This window comes from Pezoporus wallicus, unplaced genomic scaffold (genome assembly GCF_028554395.1).
Source record: "Pezoporus wallicus isolate ANWC-B61680 ecotype Strahan unplaced genomic scaffold, APGP_CSIRO_Pwel_v1 contig_7360, whole genome shotgun sequence".
NCBI lineage: Eukaryota > Metazoa > Chordata > Aves > Psittaciformes > Psittacidae > Pezoporus > Pezoporus wallicus.
Window position 1 is genome coordinate 38,040 of NW_026639632.1, and position 9,645 is coordinate 47,684.

Consider the following 9,645-nt stretch of genomic DNA (forward strand, 5'->3'; position numbering starts at 1 on the left):
GGAGTATATATGAGATTATTTCTTGACAGAAGTTTTTCATTCCACTGTTATGGTGTTTTTGGGGCATGCTACATAACTAAATATGATGACTCATTTAAATTGCATTAATATCAATTCTACTTTTAAGACTTATACCACAGTCCTCTTTTAAGAAAGGAGTGACAGATGTTCTGACAAGTTTTTGGTTGGAGATGGACATCTTCTAAATCAGCTGACACAGACAGAGGCCAAATATAAACTTTTTACTTAAGCTCACGTAAAAACAAATTTATCTACACATTGTGCCATACAGGAAGAACCTGGAAGAAATCTACTGAACTTCCTCCTTCTTTAACCCACCAGTGGGTTACCAACCCAGAAATACCTATTTCTGGACACCAGGCCAAGCTGTGCTGTGGGCTGTATGTGCTTAGGAACACTGGTGGGAACCTCATCTGCCTGCTTGCCCCTCTCCCCCTCCCCCGGCTTGATCTCAAAACGATCATTTTCCTTGTCCTCTGAAACATCCCTCGGCCTCCCCAAGGTGAAAGCTTTCTATCTGCCTAGGACAGTTTCTCTCCATCTCTTTTTGACAGGCTTAAGGATAGCTCCATTTGGATTTTTTGACTCCTTCCTACATCAGTCACAGTACATAGAGAAGCAGAGGATACTGCTGCTGTAGTTGTTTCCAAGTCTGACAAAAGAGCAGAAAATCCAATAACTGCACCACAGCTCAGCTGATTTGGGTGTGATGGTGCAAAAGAGAGGCAGAATTTAATAAACAAGCACAGGAAATTACAAATTTTTGAGAGAAATGTTTTTGATGTTTCTCCTTTATGCCTTATGGGAGATCAGAGGCAGGAGGAATAGAAGGATTAAGAACAAGGACTATAAGCTTGTCAAACCAGGCAAGATAGCTTTTTAAAACAGATTCTTTCACGTTAGGTTGGATTTGCCCAGAGCAATGTTTATAGCTGGGCAATAAATACACAGAAAGACTTATTATTTGCTAAGGAGCTAGAAATATCCCTCAGGTCAAGTCAAAGCAGCTTCCTTCTGAGACTCCAGCGCAAACTGAAGTGCTCTCTTACACAGATGCATGGTGTGTTTCTATGAATCTCAACATAAGCTTTCAGAAAGTTGTTACTAAATAGGAGCTGAGCCAAAACCCAAACACCATCCCAGTCCCCCCCCGATGGCAAGTGTCTCAGGAAGTGATAACAGGAAGGGATTCTACTGGTACATAGCAAATAAAAAACAGACTAGGGAGAACGGAGGCCCCCTCAGGAAGCTCTCGGGAGAACTATCTACACAGGATTTTGAGAAGGCTGAGGTTCTGAATGGCTTCTTTGCCTCAGTCTTCACTGGCAAAGGCTCTGACCACACCACCCAAGTCTTGGAAGGCAGATGCAGGGACTGTGAGAATGAAGACCTTGGGCCCACTGTAGGAGAGGATCTGGTTCGAGACTATCTTAAAAATCTGAATGTGCACAAGTCCATGGGTCCTGATGAAATCCATCCGTGGGTCCTGAAGGAGCTGGCAAATGAAGTTGCGAAGCCGCTGGCCATCATATTTGAGAAATCATGGCAGTCAGGTGAAGCTCCCAACGACTGGAAAAAGGGAAATATAACCCCCATTTTCAAGAAGGGGAAAATGGATGACCCGGGAAATTACAGACCAGTCAGTCTCACCTCTGTGCCTGGCAAAATCTTGGAGCAGATTCTCCTGGATGGCATGCTAAGGCACATGAAAATCAACAAGGTGCTTGGTGACAGCCAGCATGGCTTCACTAAGGGGAAATCCTGCCTGACCAATTTGGTGGCCTTCTATGATGGGGCTACAGAACTGATGGAGAGGGGTGGAGCAGTTGATGTCATCTACCTGGACTTATGTAAAGTGTTCAACACTGTCCCATATGACATCCTTGTCTCTAAATTGGAGAGACATCAATTTGATGGATGGAGCACTCGGTGGATAAAGAACTGGCTGGATAGCTGCACGCAAAGAGTGGTGGTCAGTGGCTCAATGTCCAACTGGAGGCCAGTAACGAGTGGTGTCCCTCAGGAACCGGTGTTGGGACCGGTCTTGTTTAACATCTTTGTTGGTGACATGGACAGTGGGATTGAGTGTGCCCTCAGGAAGTTTGCCGATGCATGGCTCGGTTGATACGCTGGAGGGAAGGAATGCCATCCAGAGGGACCTTGACACACTTGTGACATGGGCTGATGCCAACCTCATGAAGTTTAACCATGCCAAGTGCAAAGTCCTGCACCTGAGTCGGAGCAATCCCAGGCACAGCTACAGGTTGGGCAGGTAAGAGATTCAGAGCAGCCCTACAGAGAAGGACTTGGGGGTGTTGGTCGATGAGAAAATGAACATGAGCTGGCAGTGTGTGCTCACAGCCCAGAAAGCCAAACGTATCCTGGGCTGCATCAAAAGGAGCGTGACCAGCACATCAAAGGAGGTGATCCTGCCCCTCTACTCTGCTCTCGGGAGACCTCACTTGGAGTATTGTGTGCAGTTCTGGCATCCTCAACATAAAAAGGACATGGAACTGTTGGAACAAGTTCAGAGAAGGGCCACGAGGATGATCAGGGGACTGGAGCACCTCCCGTATGAAGACAGGCTGAGGAAGTTGGGGCTGTTCAGCCTGGAGAAGAGAAGGCTGAGTGGAGACCTCATAGCAGCCTTCCAGGATCTGAAGGGGGCCTATAGGGACGCTGGGGAGGGACTCTTCACTAGGGACTGTAGTGATAGGACAAGGGGTAATGGGTTAAAACTTAAACAGGGGAAGTTTAGATTGGATATAAGGAGGTTATTCTTTCCTCTTAGGGTGGTGAGGCATGGAATGGGTTGCCCAGGGAGTCTGTGAATGCTCCATCCCTGGCAGTGTTCAAGATCAGGTTGGATGAGGTCTTGGGTGATATGGTTTAGTGTGAGGTGTCCCTGCCCGCGGCAGGGGGTTGGAACTTGATGATCTTAAGGTCCCTTCCAACCCTAACTATTCTATGATTCTGTAAGTGCCAGTCAGTTCTGCATTCATTTGGCACATAGTGCCAAGAATATTCTTTAGCCTGAGCCCTTTTCAAGTGTTTCCTCAGCCAACCTTTGGTCTCTACAGTGTCAATTTTACTTGGTTTACAGCAACGAACAAACCTGTCATTCATACTTTTGAACAACATACTTGAGGATGGAAGTCAAATCAGAAAGTGGAGAAAATTCAGCAGAATGCTGCAGTTGGTTTCAATACTCCTGCTTTCCCAGGAGTGTCAGACCTTTTCTCCTAAAATATATACCTACATACACTGACTGTGTGGTTGCTTTAGCTGCACTAGTCCCTAGCACAGCTCACCGTACATCCACTGTGAACATAACGTCCAGCACTCAAAAGTGCCAAACAGCATGCCTGAATGCAGCAACCACCAGCAGCTGGAACATAAAACATCCTGAAAGCAGCAATGCTGACAAATGTAAACACTGAGTTTTCAGAGATGCAAATTTAAGCAATCGCACCAATATTCTTACCCTAAGCAAGGCTAGTTCATCCAACCTAACTTAGGTCCTTGGCTGGGCTGTTCAGGTTGGGGAGATAAGCACCATCTGCTTTACTCTGTTAAGGAATGGGCAGGTTCCCTTCAAAATGTCCTTCACAACATCCTTGTTTCTAAACTGTAGAGGCACAGATTTGATGGATGGACAACCCAATTGCTAAAGAACTGGACAGATGGCCACATGCAGAGAATGGTGGTCCTCAGGGGGGTCGTGTTGGGACCAACCCTGTTCAACACCTTTGTCAGTGACATGGACAGTAGGATTGATGCACCCTCAGCAAGTTTACTGATGCCACTAAGCTGTGTGGTTTGCTTGGTATGCTGGAGGGAACGGATGGTCCAGAGGGACCTTGACACACTTGGGAGGTGGGCCAATGTCAGCGTCATGAAGTGTAAGGTCCTACACCTGGGTCAGGGCAATCCCAGGAACAGCTACAGGTTGGGTGGAAACATGATTCAGAGGAGGACTTGGGGGTTTTGGTTGATGAGAAACTGAACATGAGCTTGATTCAGTGTGGGCTCGCAGCCCAGTAACCAAACATGTGCTGCACTGCATCAAAAGGAGCGTGACTAGCAGATCGAAGAGGTGATCCTGCCCCTCTACTCTGCTCTTGCACAATGCCAGTTGGAGTACTGTGTGCAGTCCTGGTGTTCTCAACGTAAGAACATGGAGATGTTGGAGCAAGTCCAGAGAAGGGCCACAAGGATGACCAGGGGGCTAGAGCACCTCCCATATGCAGACAGGCTGAGACAGCTGGGAAAAGCCTGGAGAAAAGAAGGCTGTGTGGAGGCCTCATAGCAGCCTTCCAGCGTCTGAAGGGAGCCTACAAGGATGCCAGAGAGAGACTCTTCATCAGGGACCTTAAATGATGGGACAAAGGGTAATGGGTTCAAACATAAACAGGGGAAGTTCAGGTTAGATATAAATTCTTTACTACGAAGGTGGTGAGGCACTGGAACAGGCTTCCCGAAGAAGTGATGAATGCTCCATCCCTGGCAGTTCAAGGCCAGGATGGACAGAGACTTAGGTGACATGGTCTGCTGTGAGACATCCCTGCCCATGCCAGGGTGTTGAAACTACATGATATTAAGGTCCTTTCCAACCAAACCATTCTATGATTCTATGAAAATACTCAAGAGAAGTTCCTCCTCGACACACATTTTCCTCCTCTGCCTGGAGAGGGAGCCTAATGCAGCCAAGTTACTAACATCAGTATCTTAAGTAAAAACCTTAATGTGTCAGATACCCAAACTATACTCTTTAGTCTTCCTAAAATGGGCAGACTTTAAAACCAAAACAAGTGCTTTCTCTCTTTAAGTCACCTGCTCTCATCCACTGTAAGAAATAGTCTATCAACTAGGATAGTTCAGGGCTAGGATGGAATAATGTGAATGGCCAAGCTATTGTAGTTTCAGCTTTTATTAAAAAAAAAAAAAAAACAAGACAGACATCACATTTACATTTCAGTATATTTTTAAACAAGGCCTTTTTGATAAAGCTTTAGATATCTAAAAAGTGTCTACATGATTCACACCTGCATGGAGCTTTGCAAATCACACAGTAGTCACCAAACAGCTATATTGCACAAAGATCCACGCAATACCACACAAGTGTTAGCTTAGCCTACATTGTAAAGTGCTATTTCATAGGAAGAAATTTGTTCCAGAAAAGTAAGTATCTGGATAGGCAAGTACTGCTGAACTGTATTTCTTTCCATGGTAGTGGAAAAAAACTGGCAGTGTGTTGCCAGTGCCTCTGACAGTGTTTTATTTAATAAAGTGAAGTAAGCACCGTATTGTAATGAATACATCCTAAGTATTCAAGTAACACCAAAAGCCAAATCAATTTTTAAACTCACAATGAGATGAAACAGACATAGCAAAAGGTAAATAGATGTTTAAAGTAGCATAAGTATCTGTCCCCTAGAAAAAGTAACTGCATAGCAAAGCACATCCTAAATGAATGTAAGGTACAGTAGAGGAAAAAAAAAAACAACAAACTAAATGCCTGAATTTTCAATTTCTTACATCCACATTCTTTTTTTTTTTTTTTGAGTAAATGAGTCTGAGATACTGGTTTCATATCCAAGATAAATTATTCAGTTTATGACTATTTCCATAAAGTAACAAAAAGGCCAAAGCCTGGTGGTATTGATCCAGCTGCTTATAAATAATGCAAATGTGGAACTGCAAAGTGCTAATCACAACATAAAACCTCTAATTTAGATCAGTTTCTGAAACAGAGAAATCAAAAATGATACACTTTTATGCAGAACGAGATTTGGTCTGGGAACAACCACGAAAGTTCAACCCTATAATGTATACCTTTAAGCCGATACTACGTTTGGTAGATGAATGGACAAATAGCACATATGTAATGGGAGAAGTCACAGCTACTGACAACAGAATTCTGGCCTATTTGACTGCTGGACTCACACAGACCAGAACATGAGTCATCTACTCAACAGAGTGTTCCAATCACAGTTTAAGAAATGACTAAGGGAAAAGAAAGTGGCAGGAACAACAAATTTTAACAGAAAGATTTGTTGTGTCTTACTTCAACTTAAGTTGCTCTAAGATCTGGAAAAGCAAGCAAAATGTTTGTGTTACCTATGAAGCTGCTCAGGAACATTCAAGTCTGGAAGTGACTGAAGAGATGCAGGAGGCCCTCAGGCCTAAGTGACTAGGTAAACGAGCAGATTAAACTCAACATTAGTGAATGCTAAATAACACAAAGTGGAGAAACCCTTATGTGCACAGCTTATTTACCACTACCATTAGGATTGTGTGGAAAACACCGCAGATGAAACTGTTAAGCATCAGTTTAATATTCGGTATCAACCAAAACGGCAAATACGATTTTAGGAGCATGGAAACAAGGAAAACCCAGAATTTTGCCATCCTTCATAGTAACAGAGCATATGGAAGGCTTCTTCAGTCAGCCTCAGAAAGCAAGCGAATAAAGAGGGACAGCAGGATGCTCCTCAGTACAGAATGGCTTCCATCCAGTGAGAAGAAACATGAAGGAAAGAGCATAATGAGAAAGGCTATGATAACCATCTATTTTCAAAACGAAAGAGACCTAAAGGATAACTAGCAAGGGACAGCTTGTTACTACTCCTGCAGGAGAAAGTTCCGGAAGATATCCACTGCTTCACACGTGTTACCTGGGACATCCGAGTGTTTCTCACACAAGCACACAACAAAGCTGTTGGAACATACTTCACACAGCCTTATTAAGGCAAAAAAAATTTTTGGTGAGACTCTGTGGGGCCTTTCTACCCCTGAAAGGGCTGTCCTATTCACCTTGGCACAGATGACATTTTTGCCAATTACCATTTCTGACAGTTTCTTCTGACAGTGGTTACTACTCAGAGGCTTAGGAAAGAGGACATGGGGAGGGGTGGACTCCAGGTCACATCAGTACAAGAGTTCAGACAGCAAAGCACACAAACGTTTTGCTTTATGACCTACATTCACTTAAGTGTATTGGGATTTTCAGGTCCCATTTTGTAAGTCTACAGCTGTATACATGTACTTAGTAAGCGTACTTCGCGCACATTCATCAACAACATTCATGCAATACTATCCCCAAATTAGAAAGCATATCCCCAAATTAGAAAGCACCAAGTATATATTAGAAACACCCTTCACTTTAGATCTTCATTTTCCCACAACACAAATCAACAGAGCAAGAACCCAAATGCTTTTTTTCCATAGGTTTCTATAAACAGATGCAGTCTGTTCTCCATGCCCAGTAAGATCACGTAACAGATCCTCCTAGATCTGTCAAAATATATGGAAGATGGGAAGGTGATTAGGGACAGCCAAAATGGATTCACCAAGGGCAAATTGTGCCTGACTCATCTTGTATCGTTCTGTAACGGTGTTACTGCATCAATGAACAAGAGAAGAGCATATACCTCAGTCGCACACCTGCACATCTGTAAGGCTTTTCATATGATCCCCAACAACATTCTTACTCTAAATTTAAGAGATACAGGTTTAATGCATAAGGAATTGGCTGAATGGCCATGTCCAAACTGCTACAGTCAATAGCTCGGTGTCCAAGTGGAAACCAGTAATGAGTGGTATCTCTCATGGGTCCCTACTAGCACCAATATTATTTAATATCTTCACTAGTAACATAAACAGTGGGATGGAGCACTTATGCAGATGACACCAAGCTGGTCAGTTCATTCTGACAAAAAGACAGAAGGGATGCCATCCAGACAGACCTTGACGGGCTTGAGGAGTGGGCCCACATGAACTTCATGAGGTTCAACGAGACCAAGCCTGGGTCAGGGCAATCCCAGGAACAGCCACAGGTTGGATGGAAACATGATTCAGAGCAGCCCTGCAGAGGAGGACCTGGGGGTGCTGGCTGAAAAAAAACTTAACATGAGCTGGCTTCAGTGTGTGCTCGCAGCCCAGAAACCAACCGTATCCTGGACTGCATCAAAAGGAGCTTGACCAGCAGGTCAAAGGAGGTGAGCCTGCCCCTCTACGCTGCTCTTGTGAAATCCCATTTGGAGTAGAGGGGCAGTTCTGGCATCCCCAACATAAGTAGAACATGGAGATGTTGGAGCAAGTCCAGAGGAGGGTCACAAGGATGACCAGGAGGCTAGAGCACCTCCCACATGCAGATACGCTGAGAAAGTCGGAGAAAGCCTGGAGAAAAGAAGGCTGCATGGAGGCCTCATAGCAGCCTTCCAGCACCTGAAGGGGGCCTACAAGGATGCCATAGAGAGACTCTTCATCAGGGACCTTAATAATGGGACAAAGGGTAATGGGTTCAAACATAAACAGGGGAAGTTCAGGTTAGATATAACAAAGAAGTTCTTTACTGTGAGGGTGGTGAGGCACTGGAACAGGTTGTCCAAAGAAGTGGGATTAAATGCTTTATCCCTGGCAGTGTTTAAGCTCGGGTTGGATGGGGCTTGGAGAAACCTGGTCTAGTTTGAGGAGACCCTGTGCATGGAACTAGATAATCTTAAGGTCCTTTCCAACCCTAACCATTCTATAATTGTATGAAACTTAAACAGTGCATTTTTAACATTCTTACTAAAAAAAAATCCAAGCTGCTTCTAGGTAAGAAAAATAACTTATATGAAGTATTACAAGAAATACCTGATTTTAAGTTCACATATTATTTCTCATATAGATAACTCACTTGCTTTTGTCTAAACACCAGGTACTATATCACTCACACATGCAAACTCTTCTCATTTTGGACTCTAAATTCTGATGTTTAAGGTAAAATTGTACTTTATATATTTATTTTATATTTTATTTTGGGGGTGCTGGTTGATGAGAAAATGAACATGAGCCAGCAGTGTGCACTCGCAACCCAGAAAGCTAGCCATATCCCAGCTAGCTGCATCAAAAGGAGCGTGACCAACAGGTCAAAGGAGGTGATCCTGCCCCTCTACTCTGCTCTCAGGAGACCTCAATTAGGGTATTGTGTGCAATTCTGGTGTCCTCAACATAAAAAGGACATGGAGCTGTTGGAACAAGTCCAGAGAAGGGCCACGAAGATGAAAAGGGGACTGGAGCACCTCCCGTATGAAGAGAGGCTGAGAAAGTTGGGGCTGTTCAGCCTGGATAAGAGAAGGCTGTGTGGAGACCTCATAGCAGCCTTCCAGTATCTGAAGGGGGCCTATGGGGATGATGGAGAGGGACTCTTCACTAGGGACTTTAGTGATAGGACAAGGGGTAATGGGTTAAAACCTACACAGGGGAAGTTTAGATTGGATATAAGGAAGAGGTTCTTTACTGTAAGGCTGGTAAGTCACTGGGATGGGCTGCCCAGGGAAGCTGTGAATGCTCAATCCCTGGAGGTGTTCAAGGCCAGGTTGGACAGAGCCTTGGGTGCTATGGTTTAGTGTGAGGTTTCCCTGCCCATGATCTTAAGGTCCTTTCCAACCCTAGCTATTCTGTGATTCTATAATTCTATGTAGCCTATAGTAAAAGCCTGGAAGAGTAATGAAACTTGCCTTTATGCCACCAACTATGATACAAGGTGTATCATATAGTTACAATCATATAAATCATAAGATTAGAGTTTTATCTTACCATCTCACTAAAGGAGTATAACATGCAATCTGATTCTGG